The following is a 25403-nucleotide window of genomic DNA, read 5'->3' on the forward strand; positions in this document are numbered from 1 at the left end:
AAATGGCCCCACAGACTTATGGGAAATAAAAGCCGGAAAGTCTTCGGAGGCTGGGAACCTGGCCCTCCAAAGAGCTCTCCGCGGTCAAACTCGCCCCGCCCGGAAGAAAGACCTGTGCCCGGAGACTTCTGGGAAATGTAGTCCACGGCGGGCAAACCCCCAGCAGCTGGGATCCTGGACCCTCAGTAGGCGTGCGACTCCGCTACGTGTAGCAAAGGCGCTTTTGCCAAAATCAACCCGGAGTTCTAGCCTCTGCTGCAGGGAGCTGGTCCCGGCTCAGCGAGCGCCGCGGCTCAGTTGTCTTTTTTTTATATCTTTGACAAATGGTTGTGGTCTTTGATGAATGGTTCTCGAGGAAGGCTGAGGAACACATTCTGGACTCCAGAGAAGGTGAAGATGGGAAAGGTGACAGGAGTGTGACCGGGGATTTAGGCTTCGGTGCACGGGAACATCTCAAGTAAGGTCCACGGGAATAACTCTGAGCTTCCCTAGTTTACGAGAGACTGGCAGGGTCTGCCAGTTGAATAGATGGGTGCGTCTTCCTCCGGGTGAGTTCGTGGGTCCCATTCGGTGACTGGGACCTTAAATTGTTTATATCCATGGGACAGTTCGTGCTACTGTGAATCTTTGTTCCCTTAGGCGTAAGGCGGTTTGTGTTAGAGATGATATGCCACTGTTGAAAAGCAACAATACGTGGTCGTGAACTGATACTGTGATCGTATGCAAAGGCCTCTTTGGACTGGAAGATGAGATATGTGACATTCTGTGTCAATATTAGTCACCAAGGATGGCTTAATATTTGTGAGATTTTTTTGATATACTTTTCTTTTGTGTGCATACTATGGTGATTATAAAACTGGATCACCGGCCACCTGGACTAAAAACAAAACAGTGCAGTGTTATCTGGCTTAGTATGTGTTAGTTTGATTATCTGGCTGCCAAGCACTATATGTGCCTGAATAATTGTGACTGTGTTCGGATAGGGAGTTTCATTATTTACATAGTTTCATTATCTATAAAATAGAGTAGTGTTATTACATCTTCTTGGAGCATCAAATTTAAGATGCAGAAAAATTTTTGCAATTTATCTGCCTCGTGATTTTATAACGAGTCAATGCTGTTTTATGGGAAAGAAAGCAAATCAATATTTTAGAAGAAAGAAGAAATCCAAGTAACATCCAGTCATGGAGTGGCTGCTGTAGGTTTCCAATCTTCTGTAATATCAAGAGTACTTAACTTAGAGAATTTTGAAAACCCTAGACTAAGGAAATAATTTCTTTATTTTTTTATTTTTTTATTTTTTTTATTTTTTTTTATTGGTGTTCAATTTACTAACATACAGAATAACACCCAGTGCCCGTCACCCATTCACTCCCACCCCCCGCCCTCCTCCCCTTCTACCACCCCTAGTTCGTTTCCCAGAGTTAGCAGTCTTTACGTTCTGTCTCCCTTTCTGATCTAAGGAAATAATTTCTAACTGGTGGAAGCATGTAGATTAGAGCAGAGCCCAGAATTAGGGATTTAGAGGTCCTAGTTCATAGGTCATACAAGCAGAGAACCTGTTTGAGACTGTATAATTAGTCCATCAGAGCACTACTTGTCTTATTCAAAAAGTGATAATTTTTTTATATTTTGTTATATTCTGAGTATACAAAAAAAAAAAAAAACAGACTACCATTTCCTGAACAGTGCCTGATTCCTCTGTGGCCAATTTGAACTTAAATATTTGTATTTCTTCTGACATTTCTGACACTATTTCTCCAGATCTGAATTGGTAGATAAAAACAGATGAAGAGATAATGGATGTAGTATTAGGGAAGAAGATAAAATTCCTTTTCTATTACAATTTCAGAGGAAACTCCTAAATGTTCCTGGGGGAAAAAATGGTTTTTTTTCTGACCTTTTTGTTGTTTCTCCTCCAGAAGTCTCTCTTTTGCTTCCTCCTAACTGGTTTCATCACAGCTAAAAATCCTTGAAATGCTTTCCATGTTATCAAACACTGTTACATTAGTTTCACTAATATCATTGCAGTAACAAATCTGGAAATGAAACATATCTATCAAAAGTAGGATGGATAATTAGGTGTGAAGTACCTTAACATTAGAATAGAACACAGGAGTGAAAATTACTGAACCTAATATATGATGAGCAGCGAGCCATAGAAATTTACATAGACTGTGTTCCTTTCACAAAAATTTAAAAAGAAGGAAAATAAGTGATATGTTGTGCTTAAGTGGAAGATAATGGAAAACAAGGATACGGCCAATAAAATTCAGGAATGTGGTAAATTCAGAGAGGAGGAAAGATGGAAAGAGATGTTTGCAAAGGGATTCAAGGTTATTTCATAACCCCACTGGCTGCTCTGAAAAGCCATCTTGGCATTGTTTCTGTGTTCAGCCCTAACCACCTCCACCGTGGACCTCCTCCACCACCACAGACTATGATAGACTTACCACCAGAGTCCTCCAACTCTTGCTTTCTTTTTAATCCACTGCATCTGATGATCACTGGTGTGCCAGGTCATGTTAGAGACCCATGGACACCAGCTCTGAGATCACCACCAAGGACTTACAGGAGAAGGGAGTTGTGGAGGAGGCAGAGAATGGATGAGACACATCTGCTAATAGGAAAGCTCATGAGAAAAATGGAGAGCAGGAGGCCGACAAGGTAGATGAAGAAGAGGTAAAATGGGAGGGGAAAAAGAGGAGGAAGAGGAAGGTGATGGTGAGGAAGAGAATGGAGAGGAAGATGGGGAGGCTTAGGCAGCTTTGAACACACAGGCAGCTGAAGATGATGAGGATGGCAATGTGGACACCAAGAAACAGAAGACCTATGAGGATGACTGGACAGCAAAAAAGGAAAACTTAAATCTAACAATAACAAAGGCTACCATGAACTATTTACCTCGCACTTCCCATCTCAGAATCTAAACATAGTCTCCTTCAAGTGGGGAGTTCCATCTGCCCATACCCCACATGGGCAGCGCCAGCTACAGATGACACCTTTGCTCCACCACCCACCAAAGCCATAGCAGGAATCTGCAACACAGGAGGAGAAAAGAAACAAAGCTTCCAAGGCCCTGCTTTTTTTCTTAAAAGTATTTTTAAAGGGAAATTTGTATTTTATATTTATATTTCTTATTTTTTGTATATGTTGTTAGGAGTCATTCATCTTTAATGATCTCAGATAACCAAACCAGCCTTGTGAGCATTCTGTGCCCTACTTCTGACTTGTGGTATGACCTTGTTCATTATAATCTCAAAGGAGAAAATAAAACCTTGTTTAAAAAAAAAAAAAAGCTGGGATGCCTGGGTGGTTCAGTGGTTGAGCATCTGCCTTCAGCTCAGGGCGTGATCCCAGGGTCCTGGGATCAAGTCCCACATTGGGCTCCCTGCAGGGAGCCTGCTTCTCTCTCTGCCTGTGTCTCTACCTCTCTCTGTGTGCCTTTCATGATAATAAATAAAATCTTTTTTTTAAAGTAGTAATAGAGAATTTTTAAAGCAGCAAGAGAAAAGAAAATAGTTACATACAAGGGAAACCCCAGAAGGTGGTCAGCTGGTTTTCAGCAGAAACTTTGCAGGCTAGAAGAGAGTGGTGTAACGTATTCAAAGTACTGAAAGAAAATAAACCTTCAACCAAAAATATTCTATCCAGCAAGGCTATCGTTCAGAAAGAAAAAGTAAAATGTTAAAGGAATTCATGACAACTAAACCAGCCCTACAAGAAATGCTAAAGGAGACTTTTTGAGTGGAAAGAAAAGACAATAAGCAGGAGTAAGAAAAGTAGAAAGCACAAAAGCAGTAAAATTAAGTTTATCTATATCAGTGAAGGGATTCACAAAATAAAAGGATATAAGGTACGACACCATATACCTAAAATGGGGGAGGGTATGAAGTAAGGAGTGGGTTCAAACTTAAGCAACCATCAACTTAATATAGACTGTTTTATGCATAAGATGTTATATATAGGGCAGCCCGGGTGGCGCAGCAGTTTAGCGCCGCCTGCAGCCTAGGGCGTGATCCTGGAGACCCTGGATCGAGTCCCACATCGGGCTCTCTGCATGGAGCCTGTTTCTCCCTCTGCCTGTGTCTCTGCCTCTCTATCTCTCTCTGTGTCTCTATGAATAAATAAATAAATAATATTTAAAAAATAAGATAAAATAAGGTGTTATATATAAACCTAATGGTAACCACAAATCAAAAACTGGTGATAAATAGGCAAAAAATAAATAGAAAGGAATCCAGGTATATCACTAAAGAAATCCAGAAAACTATGAGGGAAGATAGCAAGCAAAGAAAGGAACAGGGAACTACAAAAACAACCATAAAACAAGTAACAAGATGGCAGTAAGTACATATATATCGATAATTACTTTGTAAATTGGGACACCTGGGTGGCTCAGCAGATGAGCATCTATAATCGGCTCAGGTCATGACCCAAAATAGAAACTGAAAAAGCAGTAGAACATATGTGGTTCTTTGGAAAGATCAACAAAATCGATAAACCTTCAACCAGACTCATCAAAGAGGTGAGGGGAGAGAGAAAGGATCCAAATAAACAAAATTAGAAACGAAAGAGGAGAAATAATAACTGACATCACAGGTACAATTATAAGAGAAAATTATGAAAAATTATATGCCAACAAATTGTGTAGCCTAAAAGAAATGGATAAATTCCTAGAAATATTTTATCTCCCAAAACTGAATCAGGAAGAAATAGGAAATTTTAACAGACTGATTACCAACAATGGAAATGAATCAGTAATCAAAAAACTCCAACAAACAAAAGTCCAGGACCAGATGACTTTGCAGTTGAATTCTACCAAACATTTAGGTAGAGTTAATAACTATTCTTCTCAAACTATTTCAAAAAATAGGAGAGAAGACTTCTAAATTAATTCTATGAGACTAGCATTCACCTGATACCAAAACTAGATTTGAAAAAATACTACAAAGAGAGAGAGAGAGACACAGAAAGAGAGAACTATAGGGGCATCTGGCTGGCTCAGTCAATAGAACGTGTGACCTTTGATGTCAAGGATATAAGTTTGAGACCCATTTTCGGTATAGAAATTATTTAAAAATAAAATCTTTTTTTAAAAAGTACAGATCAAAAAAATAAATAAAAATAAAAAACTACAGATCAATATCTCTAATGAACATAGACGCAAAAATCCTCAACAAAATATTAGCAACTCAAATCAAGCAACTAAAAAAAAATCATTCACCACGATCATGTGAATTTATTCCTGGGATGCAAGGGTGGTTCAGTATTCACAAATCAATCAACATGATACAACACATCAATAAGAGAAAGGATCCATGTGATCATTTCAATAGGTGCAGGAAAAGCATTTGACAAAGAACAGCATCCATTCATGATAAAACCCTCAACAAAGTGGATTTAGAGGTAACATACCTCAACATAATAAAGGCCATATATGCAAAGCCCACAGGTAACATCATACTCAATGGCGAAACACTGCCAGCTTTTCCCTTAATATCAGGAACAGGACAAAGATGTCCACTCTCACTACTTTCATTCAGCATAGTACTGGAAGTTCTAGCCACAGCAATTAGACAAGAAGGAAATAAAGGGCATCCAAATCAGTAAGGAAGAAGTAAAACTTTCACTATTTACAGATGTCATGATACTATAAATAGAAAAATCTAAAGAAAACCTATGGACTGCCCAAAAAAACTCCATTAGAACTGATAAATGAATTCAGTAAGATCACAGAATACAAAATCAATATATAGAAATCTGTTGCATTTCTATACCCTAATAATAATAATTCTAATAAATCTATTATTATTATATTCTAATTTAAATAATACTAATACACTGCTAGTGGGAAGAGAAATTAAGAAAACAATCCCATTTTCAATTGTACCAAAAATAATAAAATACCTAGGAATAAACTTAACCAAAGAGGTGAAAGAGGGATCCCTGGGTGGCGCAGCGGTTTAGCGCCTGCCTTTGGCCCAGGGCACGATCCTGGAGACCCGGGATCGAATCCCACGTCGGGGCTCCCGGTGCATGGAGCCTGCTTCTCCCTCTGCCTGTGTCTCTGCCTCTCTCTCTCTCTCTCTGTGACTATCATAAATAAATAAAAATTAAAAAAAAAAGAGGTGAAAGACCTGTACTCTGAAAGCTGTAAAACATTGATGAAAGAAAATGAAGATGACACAAGCAAATGGAAAGATTTTCCATGCTTATGGATTGGAAGAATAAATATTGTTAAAATGTTCGTACTACCCAAAGCAGTCTACAGATTTAATGCATTCCCCATCAAAATACCAACATCATTTTTCATAGAACTAGAACAAATAATCCTTAAATTTATATGGGACCACAAAAGATCTTGATTAGCCAAAGCAATCTTGAGAAAGAACAAAACAAGAAGTATCAAAATCCCAGATATCAAGATATACTACAAAGCTGTAGTAATCAAAACACTATAAGCACTGGGTGTTATACTATACATTGGCAAATTAAATTTAAATTTTAAAAATAAAAAAAAACACTGTGGTACTGGCACAAAAAGAGACACATAAATTAAAGGAAGAGACCAGAGAGCCTCATAATACACCCATGATTATATGGTCAATTAATCTCTGACAAAGGAGGCGAGAATATGCAATAGGGAAAAGTCTCTTCAACAAATGGCCTTGGGGGATGTCTGGGTGGCTCAGTGGTTGAGGGCTTCCCTTTGGCCCAGGGCATGATCCTGGAATCCCGGGATTCAGTTCCACATTGAGCTCCCTGTATGGAGCCTGTTTCTCTCTCTCCCTGTGTCTCTGCCTCTCTTTCTCTCTCTGTCTCTCATGAATAAATAAAATCTTTTTTAAAAAAACCAGCCTTGGGAAAACCAGACAGCTACATGCAAAACAATGAAACTAGACCACTTTTTTACACCACACACACACACACACACAAAAAAAAAAAAAAAAAACCTCAAAAGGGATTAAATACATAATTGTGAGATCTGAAACCATTAAAATCCCAGAAGAGAGCATAATCTGACATCAGTCATAGCAACATTTTTCTAGATATGTCTCCTGAAGCAAGGGACACAAAAGCAAAAGTAGACTATATCAAAATTAAAAGTTTTTGCACAGCAGAAGAAATCATCAAAAACAACTAAGAGACAATCTACTGAATGGGAGAAGATGTTTGCAAATGACATACCCAATAAAGGGTTAGTATTCAAAGTACATAAGGAATTTATACACCTCAACATCAAAAAAACAAATAACCAATTAAAAATGGGCAGAAGACATGAACAGACATTTCTCCAAAGAAGAAATACAGATGGACGACAAACACATGAAAAGATGCTCAGCATCACTCATCATCAGAGCCATGCAAATCAAAACCACAATGAGATATCACTTCACACCTGTCAGATGGCTAAAATAAAAAATACAAGAAACAACACATGTTGATGAGGATGTGGAGGAAAAGGGACGCTTATACACTGTTGGTGAGAATGCACACTAATGCAACCATTGTGGAAAGCAGTAAGGAGTTTCCTCAAAAAATTAAAAATAGAATTGCCATATGATCCAGTAATTCCACTACTGGGTGTTTACCCAAAGAATATGAAAACACTAATTCAAAAAGATATATGCAAAGGGCAGGGCAAAATGATGGAGGAGCAGGGTCCCCAAGTCATGTGTCCCCACCAACTTACCTAGATAACTCTCAAATTATCCTGAAAACCTACGAATTCGGCCTGAGATTTATTTTTTTTTCTTTTTTTTTTTTTAATTTTTATTTATGATAGTCACAGAGAGAGAGAGAGAGGCAGAGACACAGGCAGAGGGAGAAGCAGGCTCCATGCACTGGGAGCCTGACATGGGATTCGATCCCGGGTCTCCAGGATCACGCCCTGGGCCAAAGGCAGGCGCTAAACCGCTGCACCACCCAGGGATCCCTCAGCCTGAGATTTAAAGAGAGAACAGCTGGAATGCTACAGTGAGAAGAGTTCGTGCTTCTATCAAGGTAGAAAGACAGAAATAAATAAACAAGCATCCAAGGGAGAGGGGTCCCCACGAGGAGCTGGGCTAAGGCCAGGTGGCAAGAGCATCCAGGACAGGAAACCCCAGTCCCGGAGAAGCAGGAACTTTACCAATCTTCCTGAATGGAAAGGTGCTTGCAGGGAACTCGGGTAGGATCCCAGGAGGGGCAGTGGAGCCCCCAGGTCCCCGGGGTCACTAACAGAGGCAGTGCACCCCGGAGGAGAGCATGCCACATGCTGCAGGAGAGCTCAGTAAAGGGCTGGGGCTCCCCGGGAGTGCGATTCCAGCAGTGCAGGCCCCGGAGCCCAAGGCGCCAGGGGACACAGCCCAAGATCCGGCACTCCCCTGGGACAGGCAGAGGCCGGGAGGACATAGGACAGCGAGGATGCTCCTGCCGCTGGGCGCCCCGAGCTCTGCAGATCAGCATCCCCTGCCCACCTGAGCATCCAGGCCCCTGCAGACTGGGAGACTGCGGTAGTTACTGCTGGAGCTGACTCCAGGGCTGGAGAGCTGGCTGCGGCCACTGTTGTTTTTCCTCCTGGTGTCACCCTGTGCCTGGGATGGAGCGGGGCTTCCAAGGAGCAGAGGTCACACAGGATAAACAGCTTCCACTGAACCATGCACCTGGCAGGGGGTGGGACAGCTCCCCCAGGTGCACACACCTGAGAATCAGCACACCAGGCCCCTCCCCCAGAAGACCAGCTGGAAGGACAGGGGAAGAGCAAGTTCTTGACCACGCAGCACTGGAAAGCTCCAGGGGAAGTCGAAGGACTTACAGTATATAGAATCAGGGGATACCCCTCCTTGTTTTTTTGTTTTTGTTTGTTCTCCTCTTTTATTTCTTCCCTTTTTCCTTCATTTTTCCAGTACAACTTGTTTTTAGCCACTCTGCACTGAACAAAATGACTAGAAGGAAGAACTCACCACAAAAGAAAGAATCAGAAACAGTACTCTGCCACAGAATTACATAATTGGATTACAATTTGATGTCAGAAAGCCAATTCAGAAGCACAATTATAAAGCTACTGGTGGCTCTGGGAAAAAGCATAAAGGATTCAAGAGACTTCATGACTGCAGAATTTAGATCTAATCAGGCTGAAACTAAAAATCAATCAAATGAGATGCAATCCAAACTGGAGGTCCTAACGATGAGGGTTAATGAGGTAGAAGAACGAGTGAGTTACATAGAAGACAAGTTGATGGCGAGGAAGGAAGCTGAGGAAAAATGAGAAAAACAAAAAGATCATGAGTAAAGGTTAAGGGAAATAAATGACAGCCAGAAGGAAAAATCTACGTTTAATTGAGGTTCCAGAGGGCGCTGAAAGGGACAGAGGACCAGAGAGTGTATTTGAACAAATCATAGCTGAGAACTTCCCTAACTTGGGGAGGGAAACAGGCATTCAGATCCAGGAGATAGATCCCCCCTAAAATCAATAAAAACCATTCAACATCCCGATATTTCATAGTGAAACTTGGAAATTCCAAAGATAAAGAGAAGATCCTTAAAGCAGCAAAAGACAAGAAATCCCTAATCTGGGGATCCCTGGGTGGTGCAGCAGTTTGGCGCCTTCCTTTGGCCCAGGGCGCAATCCTGGGGATCCGGGATCGAGTCCCATGTTGGGCTCCCAGTGCATGGAGCCTGCTTCTCCCTCTGCCTATGTCTCTGCCTCTCTCTCTCTCTCTCTCTGTGTGACTATCATAAATAAATAAAAATTAAAAAAAAGAAATCCCTAATCTTTATAGGGAGAAGTATTAGGTTAACAGCAGACCTCTCCACAGAGACCTGGCAGTCCAGAAAGGATATATTCAGGGTCATATTCATATATGAATATATGAATATCATATATTCATATATGACCCATTCATATTCTTCTCATTTAGGACATAAATGAGAAGAACCTGCAGTCAAGAATACTTTATCCAGCAAGGCTCTCATTCAGAATAGAAGGAGAGATAAAGAGCTTCCAAGACAGGCAGAAACTGAAAGAATATATGACTACCAAACCAGCTCTGCAAGATACATTAAGGAGGACTCTGTAAAAGAAAGAGGAAGTCCAAGGAAACAATCCACAAAAACAGGGACTGAATAGGTATCATGATGACACTAAATTCATATCTTTCAATAGTAACTCTGAACGTGAATGGGCTAAATGATCATATCAAAAGGCGCAGGGTTTCAGACTGTATAAAAAAGCAAGACCCATCTATTTGCTGTCTACAAAAGACTCATTTTAGACCTAAGGACACCTACGACCTGAAAATAAAAGGTTGATGAACCATTTACCATTCAAATGATCCTCAAAAGAAAACAGGTGTACCCATCCTCATATCAGATAAAGTTTATCCCAAAGGCTGTAGTAAGAGATGAAGAGGGACACTATATCATACTTAAAGGATCTATCCAACAAGAAGATCTAACAATCATGAATATTTATGCCCCTAATGTGGGAGCTGCCAAGTATATCAATCAATTAATAAACAAGGTTAAGACATAGTTAGATAATAATACAGTAATACTGGGAGACTTCGACACAGCGCTTTCTGAAATTGATAGATATTCTAAGCACAACATCTCCAAAGAAACAAGAGTTTTAAATGATACGCTGGACCAGATGGATTTCACAGATATTTACAGAACTTTACATCCAAATGCAATTGAATACACGTTCTTCTCAAGTGCACATGGAACTTTCTCCAGAATAGACCACATACTGGGTCACAAATGAGGTCTTAACCGATACCAAAAGATTGGGATCGTCCCCTGCATATTTTCAGACCATAATGCTTTGAAACTAGAACTAAATAACAAGAAGAAATTTGGAAGGATTTCAAACACGTGGAGGTGAAAGACCATCCTGCTACAAGATGAAAGGGTCAACCAGGAAACTAGAAAAGAATTAAAAAGATTCACGGAAACTAATGAGAATGAAGGTACAACCTTTCGAAATCTTTGGGATACACCAAAAGCAATCCTGAGGGGGAAATACATCACAATACAAGCATCCATCAAAAAACTGGAAAGAACTCAAATACAAAAGCTAACCTTACACCTAAAGGAACTAGAGAAGGAACAGCAAATAAAACGTTCACACAGCGGGAACCCTGGGTGGCGCAGCGTTTTAGCGCCTGCCTTTGGCCCAGGGCGCGATCCTGGAGACCCGGGATCGAATCCCATATCGGGCTCCCAGTGCATGGAGCCTGCTTCTCCCTCTGCCTGTGTCTCTGCCTCTCTCTCTCTCTCTCTCTCTCTCTCTCTCTGTGACTATCATAAATAAATAAAAATTAAAAAAAAAAAAGTTCACCCAGCAGAAGAAGAGAGTTAATAAAAATTCAAGCAGAACTCGATGAAATAGAGAGCAGAAGAACTGTGGAACAGATCAACAAAACCAGGAGTTGGTTCTTTGAAAGAATTAATAAGATAGATAAACCATTAGCCAGCCTTATTAAAAAGAAGAGAGAAAAGACTCAAATTAATAGATGAATGAGAATATAAAAAATAGTGAAAGGGAATAAAGGGGAAAGGAGAAAAAATCAGTGGGAAATATCAGAAAGGGAGACAGAACATGAAAGAATCCTAACTCTGGGAAATGAACTAGGGGTGGTGGAAGGGGAGGTGGGCGGGGGGTGGGGGTGATGGGCACCGAGGTAGGCACTTGACGGGATGAGCACTGGGTGTTATTCTATATGTTGGCAAATTGAACACCAATAAAAAATAAATTTGTAAGTAAAAAAATAAAATAAAATCATGAATGAAAAAGGAGAGATCACCACCAATACCAAGGAAATACAAATGATTTTAAAAACTTATTATGAGCAGCTATATGCCAATAAATTAGACAATCTAGAAGAAATGGACGCATTTCTAGAAAACCACAAACTACCAAAACTGGAACTGGAAGAAATAGAAAACCTGAACAGGCCAAGAACCAGGGAAAAAATTGGAAACAGTCATCAAAAACCTCCCAAGACACAAAAGTCCAGGCCCAGATGGCTTCCCAGGGGAATTCTATCAAACGTTTAAAGAAGAAACAATACCTATTCTACTAAAGCTGTTCCGAAAGATAGAAAGGGATGGAGTACTTCCAAACTCGTTTTATGAGGCCAGCATCACCTTAATTCCAAAACCAGACAAAGACCCCTCCAAAAAAGAGAATTATAGACCAATATCCCTGATGAACACAGATGCAAAAATTCTCAACAAGATACTAGCCAATAGGATCCAACAGTACATTAAGAAGATTATTCACCATGACCAAGTGGGATTTATCCCCAGGATGCAAGGCTGGTTCAACACTGGTAAAGCAATCAATGTGATAAATCATACCAACAAGAGAAAAAACAAGAACCATATGAGCCTCTTAATAGATGCAGAGAAAGCATTTGACAAAATACAGCATCCATTCCTGATCAAAACTCTTCAGAGTGTAGGGATAGAGGGAACATTCCTCAACATATTAAAAGCCATCTACTAAAAACCCACAGCAAATATCATTCTCAATGGGGAAGCACTGGGAGCCTTTCCCCTAAGATCAGGAACAAGACAGGGATGTCCACACTCACCACTGCTATTCAACATAGTACTGGAAGTCCTAGCCTCAGCAATCAGACAACAAAAAGACATTAAAGGCATTCAAATTGGCAAAGAAGAAGTCAAACTCTCCCTCTTTGCAGAGGACATGATACTGTACGTAGAAAACCCAAAAGAGGGATCCCTGAGTGGCGCAGCGGTTTGGCGCCTGCCTTTGGCCCAGGGCGCGATCCTGGAGACCCGGGATCAAATCCCACATCGGGCTCCCGGTGCATGGAGCCTGCTTCTCCCTCTGCCTGTGTCTCTTCCTCTCTCTCTCTTTGTGTGTGACTATCGTAGATAAAAAAGAAAGAAAGAAAGAAAGAAAGAAAGAAAGAAAGAAAGAAAGAAAGAAAGAAAGAAAGAAAACCCAAAAGTGTCCACCCCAAGATTGCTAGAACTCATATAGCCATTTGGCAGTGTGGCAGGATACAAAATCAATGCCCAGAAATCAGTGGCATTTCTATACACTAACAATGAGACTAAAGAAAGAAATTAAGGAGTCAATCCCATTTAGAATTGCACCCAAAAGCATAAGATACCTAGGAAAATAAACCTAACCAAAGAGGTAAAGGATCTATACCCTAAAAACTACAAAACACTTCTGAAAGAATTTGAGGAAGACACAAAGAGATGGAAAAATATTCCATGCTCATGGATTGGCAGAATTAATATTGTGAAAAATGTCAATGTTACCCAGGGCAATTTACACATTTAAGGCAATCAAAAAACCATGGACTTTCTTCAGAGAGTTGGAACAAATCATCTTAAGATTTGTGTGGAATCAGAAAAGACCCCAAATAGTCAGGGGAATATTAAAAAGGAAAACCAGAGCCAGGGGCATCACAATGACAGATTTTAGGTTGTACTACAAAGCTGTGATCATCAAGACAGTGTGGTATTGGCACAAAAACAGACACATAAATCAATGGAACAGAATAGAGAATCCAGAAGTGGACCCTCAACTTTATGGTCAACTAATATTCGACAAAGCAGTAAAGACTATCCATTGGAAAAAAAGACAGTCTCTTCAATAAATGGTGCTGGGAAAATTGGACATCCACATGCAGAAGAATGAAACTAGACCATTCTCTTGCACCATACACAAAGATTAACTCAAAATGGGTGAAAGATCTAAATGTGAGACAAGATTCCATCAAAATCCTAGTGGAGAACACAGGCAACACCCTTTTTGAACTTGGCCACAGCAACTTCTTGCAAGATACATCCATGAAGGCAAGAGAAACAAAAGCAAAAATGAATTATTGGGACTTCATCAAGATAAAAAGCTTCTGCACAGCAAAAGAAACAGTCAACAAAACTAAAAGACAACCTACAGAATGGGAGAAGATATCTGCAAATGACCTATCAGATAAAGGGCTAGTATCCAAGATCTATAAAGAACTTATTAACCTCAACAGAAAAGAAACAAACAATTCAATCATGAAATGGGAAAAAGACATGAACAGAAATTTCACGGAGGAAGACATAGACATGGCCAACAGGCACATGAGAAAATGCTCCGCATCACATGCTATCAGGGAAATACTAATCAAAACCACAATGAGATACCACCTCACACCAGTGAGAATGGGGAAAATTAACAAGGCAGGAAACAACAAATGTTGGAGAGGATTTGGAGAAAGGGGAACCCTCTTGCACTGTTGGTGGGAATGTGAACTGGTGCAGCCACTCTGGAAAACTGTGTGGTTCCTCAAAGAGTTAAAAATAGATCTGCCCTACAACCCAGCAATTGCACTGCTGGGGATTTACCCCAAAGATATAGATGCAGTGAAGACACAAAGATGAGGTGCAGAACACCTGCACCCCAATGCTTATAGCAGCAATGTCCACAATAGCCAAACTGTGGAAGGAGCCTCGTTGTCCATTGAAAGATGAATGGATAAAGAAGATGTGGTCTATGTATACAATGGAATATTACTCAGCCATTAGAAACACAAATACCCACCATTTGTTTAGACATGGATGGAACTGGAGGGTATTATGTTGAGTGAAGTAAGTCAATCAGAGAAGAACAAACATTATATGGTCTCATTCATTTAGGGATTATAAAAATTGGTGAAAGGGAATAAAGGGGAAAGGAGAGAAAATGAGTGAAAATATCAGTGAGGGTGACAAAACATGACAGACACCTAACTCTGGGAAACGAAGAAGGGGTAGTGGAAAGGGAGGTGGTCTGGGGGTTGGGGTGACTGGGTGATGGGCACTGAGGGGGACACTTGGCGGGATGAGAACTGGGTGTTATGCTATATGTTGGCAAATTGAACTCCAATAATTAATAAATAAATAAATAAATAAATAAATAAATAAAACTTTAAAAATAAATAAAGTCATTGGTAAACTGATGGACTAAACCAAAAAACAAACAAAAAAAGATATATGCACCACTATATTTATTAGAGCATTATTTACAATAGCCAAATTATAGAAGCAGCCCAAGCATTCATCAACAGATGAGTGAATAAAGAAGAGATTGCATCTATATATAAAATGGAATATTTCTCAGCCATAAAAAAGAATGAAATCTTGCCATTTGCAATGACAGATGGATCTAAAGGGTATAAGCCTAAGTAAAATAAGCCAGTCAGAGAAAGACAAATACCATATGATTTTACTCATGTGTGGAATTTAAGAAACAAAAGAAAACAAACCAAAAAAAAAAAAAACAAAAAGACAAACCAAAAAACAGAAAACAAACTGATGGTTACCAGAGGGGAGATGAGTGGGGAGATGGGTGAACTAAGTGAAAGGATTAAGAGTACACTTACCATGATGAGCCCTGGGTTGTATAGAATTGTTGAATCACCATAATTGATTTGTACACATGAAATTAATAGAATACTATGTCAACTATACTGAGATTTTTTTAAAGATGGGACACCTGAGTGGCTCAGCGGTTGAGCATCTGCCTTGTGCTCAGGGCATGATCCTGGAGTCCTGGGATCGAGTCCCATACTGAGCTCCCTGCATGGAGCCTGCTTCTTTTTCTGCCTGTGTCTCTGCCTCTCTCTCTTTCTCTCTGTCTCTCATGAATAAATAAATAAAATATTTTTTAAAAATTTTAATACTCTATGGAGATATATACCTGAATTTTTACTTTCAGGATTTATATGGTGAATTATATTACCAGACTTTGTAACATTCATACTTTGGTTCCTAGAATAGGCTTTTCTTGATTATTTTAATGGATACAGTAAATTGACTTTCAGGATCAATCCACTCTCTCTTTTTTTTTCCTTTCTGAAATGGAGGATGCTTAAAAAAGATAAATTTACCAGTTCCTTTTCTAGCTAAGCTTGTAGAAGTGAAATAGATTTTTAAATTCTCTTAAAAACTTCCTTTAAATCTGATTTTTAAAAACATTTTTAATAAGATTTTATTCATCCATTCACAAAAGACACGCAGAGAGAGGCAGAGACACAGAGGGAGAAGCAGGCTCCCCAGAGGGAGCCTGATTGGAGACTCCACCCCAGAGTGGGATGGCACCGGGAGCTGAAGGCAGATGCCTAACCGCTGAGCCACCCAGGCATCCCTCTTTAAATCTAAATTAAAGTTCTTTTAAAATTTTGCTGATGTTTGGAAGATAGAAGGTAGACATGTTATTTTCCTGCTGATTGCTCTGTCAAAGTTGTGAAAATAATTATCTGATTTACAGATGGTTATATTTCCAATTTTTAGCTACTAAATGTTAAAAGTCAAATGAGTGTCAGTGACAAAAGATTATAGTGCCTAGATTTAGCTATAGTGTCCGGTCTTGAACATGACTGTCCACTGGTACCCTCATGACATCCCATCCTCCTGTCTGTGACAGAAATCTATTACAGAAATAGTATCTCCAGTTTGGTCATCTTTTACTTGGAGTCATTCCTGAAAGTTCTGTCTAGAACTCTTTCCTCTAGTACATTCAATGATTTTGTAAGCCTCTATTTTCTTAAATTTCTTTATGCTTTAAATTGGTAGAGTAAATACAGATTCCAGTATGTGAACTTTGCATTTGCTTCCAGAAAGTGTTGTAGATGACAAGAATAGGCATCTAGGATGGGAAATCAGAGCTGGATGAGTTTGAAGGAAGTGAGGATCAGATAATCATTACAAAATAAAAACTCAGTTACCATAGGTCAGCTGTATACCAGTTAACAGAATGAAGTAATCATTCAAAAAATGATTTCACAGAATGAGAGCCAGGGGATCCCTGGGTGGCGCAGCGGTTTAGTGCCTGCCTTTGGCCCAGGGTGCAATCCTGGAGACCCGGGATCAAATCCCACGTTGGGCTCCCTGTGCATGGAGCCTGCTTCTCCCTCTGCCTATGTCTCTGCCTCTCTCTCTCTCTCTCTCTCACTGTGTGCCTATCATAAATAAATAACAATTTTAAAAAAAGAATGAGAGCCAAATTAAAAACTCTTAAAGATGGTCTGCATAGCAATAATCTCCTTCGTGATCTGCCCTGTCCACTTCTCTGATCCCGTCTTTTACCATTCTTCATATTGCCTAGTATATTTCCTTGTTAATGTTTATAGCTTTATTTAATTAATACTAATTTTTCTTGAAGAAAACAGAATTTCTTCCAATTAAAGAGTATAATAAGATGAAAGATGTATTTGTACACATATAACTTGATTCAACAACGATCTCTTTGTAAGATGAATGGATAAAGAAGATGTGGTTTATGTATACAATGGAATATTCCTCAGCCATTAGAAATGACAAATACCCACCATTTGCTTCAATGTGGATGGAACTGGAGGGTATTATGCTGAGTGAAATAAGTCCATCCAAGGAGGACAAACATTATATGTTCTCATTCATTTGGGGAATATAAATAATAGTGAAAGGGAATAGAAGGGAAGGGAGAAGAAATGTGTGGGAAATATCAGAAAGGGAGACAGAAGGTAAAGACTGCTAACTCTGGGAAACGAACTAGGGGTGGTGGAAGGGGAGGAGGGCGGGGGGTGGGAGTGAATGGGTGACGGGCACTGGGGGTTATTCTGTATGTTAGTAAATTGAACACCAATAAAAAATAAATTAAAAAAAATATCAGAAAGGGAGACAGAACATAAAGACTCCTAACTCTGGGAAATGAACTAGGGGTGGTGGAAGGGGAGGGGGGTGGGGGGTGGGGGTGAATGGGTGACGGGCACTGAGGGGGGCACTTGACAGGATGAGCACTGGGTGTTATTCTGTATGTTGGCAAATTGCACACCAATAAAAAATAAATTTGTTATTAAAAAAAAAAGATCTCTTTGTAGATCCAAACTCATGAATAGGCCTAACCTGGCAATGCCTGTTGTTATATATTATGGGTAGATTTCCTATTTTGCAAACAAACCTATTTATTTATGGGAAGAACTTCAGGGTTTCAGAATGTCTTTAGTATATATATTTTCCTGATCCTGGAGGGGCAGAATTCCCCTGTTGTTCATCAAATGATATCCACCTGCAGCTGCAGGGCATTCTACAGGGCTACTCTTCTACTCCAGGGTTAAATACATAACAAACAGACCAAAATAATATACATAACAAACAGAGCTAAATACATATAAAGACGTAATGCATATTAAATGCTTAAGAGTGTTTCTGTTTTGTTCATATAACCAAAATGATAATACTACCTATGTCATAAGTTTGAGGATTATGAGACAATAAATGTCAAGGATTTATGTGCCAGGTCCATAGTACATAACAAATGCTAATTAACATTGTTATGATCATTTTGGAATATAAACCTTCAATAAATGGATATCATATGTAACAATATTACTAGATGGGAAAATTCCATATTGAAAAGATGCTAATAATCCCCTACGTATTTGGTTTTTTTATTTTTTATTTTATTTTATTTTATTTTTTATTTGTAAAAGATGTAAATATTTTTCAAAATTCCAGATTTTTTTGAAAGGAGTGTCTGATGATTTGATTCTGAACCTTGCCTGAAAGAATAAGATAGCCAAGAAAATTGTGAAGGGGGGAAAAAGACATAATGCATACAAGGTAATCTGGTAACCATATATGCCCTCCAATCTTATCCAGCTATAAATTGCTTACTGTTCCTCACACACAATGTTCTAATCCCTATCTCTTTACCACTACTCTCTTCCCCCTTTTTTTATCCCAGGTTCCGTCATCTGGAATTCTATATAAACTGCTACCCAAACACTACCATTTCTAGATCCAGGCAAAGTCCCATCTCACCACTAAAGGACAGTCTTCCCTGACTAGTCTACCCTAGGGTAATCTAGCCTTTGACCCTCTTTAACTTTTATCAAGCATTTGGCTGTAATCTTTTTTTCTGCCTAATACTGTTAATTAGCTATTCACAAGTTTTTGACTTATCTTCCAGTTATATTATAAGTTCCTTAAAGGCAGATTCCAATATTCTATTTTCCCTGAATTCCTCATGCATCTACATAGTAGATACTCCACATATGCTGGTTTTGAAAAGTAACATGGTTGATCCAAACATGACCCACCACGTACAGTTACATTTTTCTAGAACCATGTTTATATATTTTATACATGTTTATATATGTTTATTTGTATAAACATAGATTTTTCTCCTAGCCCAATTAATTTTTTTAGTTTTTTATATCAGAACTTAGGTGACTCGGGGATCCCTGAGTGGCACAGCGGTTTGGCACCTGCCTTTGGCCCAGGGCGCGATCCTGGAGACCCGGGATGGAATCCCACGTTGGGCTCCCGGTGCATGGAGCCTGCTTCTCCCTCCGCCTGTGTCTCTGCCTCTCTCTCTCTCTCTCTCTCTCTCTCTCTCTCTGTGTGTGTGTGTGTGTGACTATCATAAATAAATAAAAATTTATAAAAAAAAAAAAAAAGAACTTAGGTGACTCTGTGTCCCAGCCATAAGACTGCAGTTGTTCATCCTGTGGGAACTCAACTTCAGTGTCATAAACAAAATTTGGATCATCCTTCTTCTGATTTTTCTCAAAACGTTCATGATGCTCTTTCTTTCAGCAAGTTCTTTGTCATCTAGTTTGTTCAGGTCTTCCTTCAGATCAATGATTGTTTCCAGTTGAATTTGTTGTGCTGTTTTTGCCAAATTTTACTCCAACAAATAACCTTATAAAAAAAAATGAATAACTTCTCTAGCTGTCTCAGTGATACCTGTTCTAGGTAAATTTTGTGTTGTGGATTATTCCTTAATTGTTCAGCAGCTCTGCTGCAATCTGAAAACTTTGAAAAGTTTCAGACTGGCAGGGTGCATTGGTGACCTTCCCCTTCATGTCATTTTCAAAGATTAAGGTAATAGCTGGAGGCTGGAACCTAATTCCACATTTCTTGGAAGAGCACATCATTTTCACATATACTTCAGGGTAAATCAGAGGAAATCTGATGAAAATGTGTTAGTCACATAATGACTTTCTGCTGGAAGCGGAGGTGGAGACAGGGAACTCCCAGATCCAGCTCACAAGACTGCACCTGGGGGTCAGGGATAGACTATATATTTCAATTATATTTGCCAGTGTATCATTTAGAGATGCATTTGACAGAATAGCAAATAAACCCTCCACACTAGCTTAAATACATGTATTTTGGTCAAATAAATGATCAGCGTTTATCTATTATGACTGTTAACTGCTGAGTTATATGAGGTTTCATGTTACATTGCTATTCTCATACCAATTTTAATTTTCCCAAATTAGAATTAATGTATTTTAATATGCTTGGCTTCTCCATGTACAAATTATTTATTCATTCCCAAATTTTCAACAGAACATGTCAAGAATTCTATCAATTTAACTTTCTGCTTTTTAAAAAAAGATTTTATTTATTTATTCATGAGAGATACAGAGAGAGGCAGAGACATAGGCAAAGGGAGAAGCAGACTCCCTGTGGGGAGCCTGATGCGGGACTCAATCCCAGGACCCTGGGATCACCACCTGAGCCAAAGGAAGATGCTCAACCACTGAGCCACCCAGGCATCCCTAATTTTCTTCTCCAATACATTCCTCTGCCACCAGTTCAACTGCGTAATCTCTAGGCTGGCTGTATAACTGTCAACCTAGGTTTTCTTCCTCTACCATTGAACAGATCTCATTAGCGTTTCTGGTGGGTTGAATCTCCAGTTTCCAGGGGTTCATATTGTCTTCTTTTTCGCTTACTTTAGATATTTTGGCCTTCAGTAATTCCTGGAAAACCATTAATAGAACCTTTTGAGAACTTGGCTTCCTGAAAATCTTTCTATTCTAAATAGAGTTTAGTGTGACAGACACCCAATTTTAGTTTAGAAATCATTATTTCAGAAGTTTGGTAGCATTGCTCGTTGCCTTCCAGTTTTCAATGTTGCTCTTTAGAAATCTGAGCCATTTTGATTTTTCTCCCTTTGGATATGACCTGCTGCTTGCTTTGCAGAATCCTTAGGAATCTGTTATTTCTCTCCAATATTTTTTTGTCTTTCCAAGTTTTTATTTAAATTTCAGTTAGTGGGCAGCCGGGATGGCTCAGTGGTTCGGCACCTGCCTTTGGCCCAAGGCATGATCCTGGAGACCCGGGATCAAGTCCCATATCGGGCTCCCTGCATGGAGTCTGCTTCTCCCTCTGCCTCTGTCTCTCCCTCTGTGTGTGTGTGTGTGTGTGTGTGTGTCTACGAATAAATAGTCTTTTAAAAAATAAATAAATTCCAGTTAGTTGACATACATTATAATATTAGTTTCAGGTGTAGAATTCAGTGATTTATCACTTACATATAACACCCAGCGGCCATCACAAGTGCCTTCCTTAATACCCATCATCTATTTAACCCATCTCTCCTGCCCATCTCTCCTCCAAACAAACCATCAGTTCTCTATAGTTAAGAGTCTGTTTCTTGCTTTGTCTTTCTTTCTTTCCCCCTACCATGTTCATTTGTTTTGTTTCTTATATTCCACATATGAGTGAAATATATATAAAGGAATATTCCTCAGCCATAAAACAAAGAGAAGTTGCCGTTTGCAATGACATGGATGGAGCTAAAGAGTATTATTCTCTCTGATATTTTAAAATTTGGATATTGGCATATTTAAATTCGTTTCCCATTAAACAAATGGGCCTTTTAGTCTGTAAATAGATGTAACAAACCATCTTGTATAATTTCTTTGATATTTTATTCTCCTCTCTGTGTTTATATTTCTTTCTCCTAGGGTTATCTATTATTCAGATATTCACCTCCAGGAATGTTTCGCTATTTTTTTGTTTCTAAGTTCTTTTCCCTTCTTCCAATTTCCTAGAGGTGGCGACATATTACCTTCCAACCACTCTGCTGAGTACTTTATCTCTTCCGTCATGGTCCTAATTCCCAAAAGGTCTTTTTAATCTTCTATCATTCATTTTAATAGCATTCTACCCTTGCCTTATGCATGCAATAGTTTTATATCTCATCAATAATATTACACAAATTGTAGAACTGTTCTATTTCCTTAATATGCTTTTGTCCCCCATGTTACTACCCCTCCCCCGCCACCTGTTTGTCTTTGTGTTTTTCTTTCCAGATAGAATGTTTGTTCAAGTGCCTGCTGGTCTTTGGCTGATCCATATTAAAGGATGAGGCCTTTTTAGAGAGAGAGCGGGGTGAGGGACAGAGAGAGAGGAAGAGAGAAAATTCTAAGCAGGGGCGCCTAGGTGGCTCAGTTGGTTAAGGGGCTGCTTTCAGTTCAGGTCATGATCCCAGGGTCATGGGATCGAGCCCTGCAACAGGCTCCCTACTCAGCAGGGAGCCTGCTTCTCCCTCTCCCACTCCCTCTGCTTGTGTGTGCTCTCTCTTTAGCTCTCTGTCAAATAAATAAATAAATAAATAAATAAATAAATAAATAAATAAGATTTAAACAATGAAAAGAAAATCCCAAGCAAGCTCCACACTCAGGCACAGAGCCCAGTGCCAGGCTTAACACAGGGATCAGTCTCACAACCCTGAGATCATGACCTAAGCTGAAGTCAAGAGTCAGACGCTTAATTGACTGAGCCACACAGGCAACCCAAAGGATGAGACCTTTAAAAGTGCATTCAAATCATGCCTGGTAGGGCATGAAGAGTATCAAGTGGGCCTTTCATTAGAATTATTATATAGGCTCTGGCATCTCATTATGGTAACACCGAGTGTTAACATAAGTGAGCCCCTTTTTCTTGGACTATGCAGTTTCTGCAGAAAATAAAATGTATTTTGTTGCACTGGAAGGCAATATTCAATGAGAATGTTAATGCATTTAGAAAATTAAATCACAGGACTGAAATCTCACATTGAAAAATAACCAGGATGAATTTTTAAGTGAGTCTACAGTTAGACCTACAGATGTCGACTATTTTGCACTCAAACAATTATTGAATGAGTGGTGGCTGTTTGTAAAGGGACTATTTGGAGTGTTTTTTTTTTTAACATTTTGTTTATTTATTCTTGATAGACACATAGAAAGAGGCAGAGACACAGGCAGAGGGAGAAATAGGCTCCCTGTGGGGAGGCTGATGTGAGACTCGATCCCAGGACCCTGGGATCATGCCCTGAACTGAAGGCAGATGCTCAACCAATGAGCATTCCTGGAGATTTTTATTTTACAGCTGACAAAGTAGGTTCTTAAGATTTGAATGTCACGACTGATGAGGAGATAGGGGCTGAAAGCTGGAAAACAAGCAGCCAAGAATGTACTGATGTTCGCCAGTTGCTGGCTTGGTTTGACAACGTAAATCATATACAGTAATATGACGGAGGATAGAAAATAAAAGGAGACAAATAAGCTCACCAGAGGCAGGACAGTGTGAGTGGCAGTGGTCTCTGGGAAGCTCTGGAAGGGAGACTGGTGTGGTGAAGGTATTGGACTCTCTGCTTATGTCTTTGCAGGAAGAGCACTATGGAGCCACTGGCCCAACCCATTGATCCCAAACACAAAATATCAAGGAAGGTAGAGATGAATGCATAGAGTGAGGCTATGGATGAATCAGACCCTTCTACAGAACACAGTCCAAATTTTCTGTGTGTGATGTTTATAGTATTCTCTGGGTGAGTCACTTTCACTGGCACAACAATATTTACCAGGAGATGAAGAATCCAACAGAAACAACAGGAGGTTTGAACAAATATAGAAGCTTTCAGTTTGAGTTCTGCCCATTTGGAATTATTAGGACTTATAGTGATAGCCTGGATGCCGCTCAAAAGGTGGGTGGTGCAGAGAGAAACCCCTCCGGCTACCCTATGAGTATAAAAGGTAATCTTACACAGAGCTTCTCCCAGGAAATAGTCCAAACAAAAAGCTGCCAGTGCCTCAAAGATTCCCCTAGAAGAAAGAACTAGAAAGTTGGCTAAGGCCAACTGGTTAAGAATTAGACCTGTAGGTCTCTGAGTATGTTTAGTGAACAAAGTCAATATATAAAAATAAAGGAGTAAGAAATTCCCTAGGAGCCCAACTGCAGTCTGGAAAAGGAAGAGAATCCCCATTACCAACTCACAAGAAGCCATAGTGTCAATGCTCAGAATGAGTTTGTTTTATTCAAAGCCAGATGATCTAGAGAGAAAGAATATGTATATCACTAAGGTGCAGCAAATTCAATATTAAAAAATTTCACCTTTATTCATATTTGCAAAATCCTATTTTATGTTATTGGATATCCAAATATTGATTCAAACTACTCTGAAAGAGTAAATTAGTTCTCTTCCTCCTATATATGATTTTCTAGCATTTTATTTAGGATATACTTATTTAGGATGCATATTTATGAATGAATTTTTCTAAACATAGGCTACACAATGCCAGAAAATAGCCCCGATATTTCACTTCCTTTTCCCACTCTGTAATTTAAATATTTTAGGTTACATGTCAATTTTAAACAATCTGGAAGCTTTTGTTTGTCTTTCAAAATAAGAAAATGCTATGTTCCTGTCCAGTGTTCTTCCATGTTGAATGGTTGTTGAAGCTAGGTAATGTCAACTCCATTGACTGGGGCAGGCACCCTATAATTTGTAATAGCCTTCATGAAACCAGCTATCTCTATTCATGTTAATGGCTCGACCCTGTAGGATTTTGAATGGATAGCTGCCTCTTTATGCATAAAAAGCTTTAGGAAATATAAGGACATAAGATGGAGTTTAACAGATTTCTATCTGAGAATGCCACTCAGTTCACAAAAATTAATAAAATATAGAGGATTAAAATAACACCACAGTCTGCCTGACTTAACAGATTTTATGGAATAATTTTAAACTGAAAAAAATTTTAAATTAACCTATGAATTTAGCAAAATTTTATTGAAGACAGGAGAAGGAAGATATCATTGAAGACAATATAGCAAATTAATGAAATAGAAATAAAAATAGCTCTATAATTGACAAAAAATATAATAGATATATAAATGAGTCTAACATTGGTAAATATTGTCAAGACAAAAGGGGAAAAACTAGCAATTTTATAATTGTAAAAGAATATTACAGTAGATATAGGTTGGATTTAAATATCCTAAAAAGATATTATGTGCACAACTTTGAGGAATGTTTGAAGAAGAAGAAAGAAAATAATTTTGGAGGGCTTTGATATTCTGTACTTACTGCTCCTCTACATTGTAGTTAAAGGATATGTATTGGTCCATAGCCATAGCACTAGACAACTATATCCCAGGTGGCATGACATTGGACCAGGTTGTCCAGGAAGATTAAAAGCCTTGCTGAATTGGGATAATTATGACAACATATATAGGATTACCAGCTCTCCCCAGATGCTTACACCTTCTCTCTTTTTCCATCAAACCTCAGGATGGCAGTTTATGGAAGAAATCTCCCTCACCAAGTTCTGCTCCTTCTTTAGAGTTTAAAGTAGAGTCCT

The 25403-nt window shown here is 39.2% G+C and overlaps 1 protein-coding gene and 2 pseudogenes across 1 annotated transcript in view; 2 read left to right on the plus strand and 1 right to left on the minus strand.

Moving 5' to 3' along the window:
- Positions 1–5: 5 nt before the first annotated feature.
- Positions 6–25403, plus strand: part of LYPD5 (LY6/PLAUR domain containing 5) — a 61010-nt gene continuing 35612 nt past the window's right edge. The window contains exon 1 of the mRNA XM_049109533.1: positions 6–548. The gene's annotated coding sequence lies outside the window, so the exon portion shown is untranslated. The remainder of the gene's footprint in view (positions 549–25403) is intronic.
- On the plus strand, positions 1465–3425 carry LOC112645345 (prothymosin alpha-like; annotated as a pseudogene).
- On the minus strand, positions 19443–19925 carry LOC112643710 (centrosomal protein of 19 kDa-like; annotated as a pseudogene).

This window comes from Canis lupus, chromosome 1, assembly GCF_003254725.2.
Source record: "Canis lupus dingo isolate Sandy chromosome 1, ASM325472v2, whole genome shotgun sequence".
Classification (NCBI taxonomy): Eukaryota; Metazoa; Chordata; class Mammalia; order Carnivora; family Canidae; genus Canis; species Canis lupus.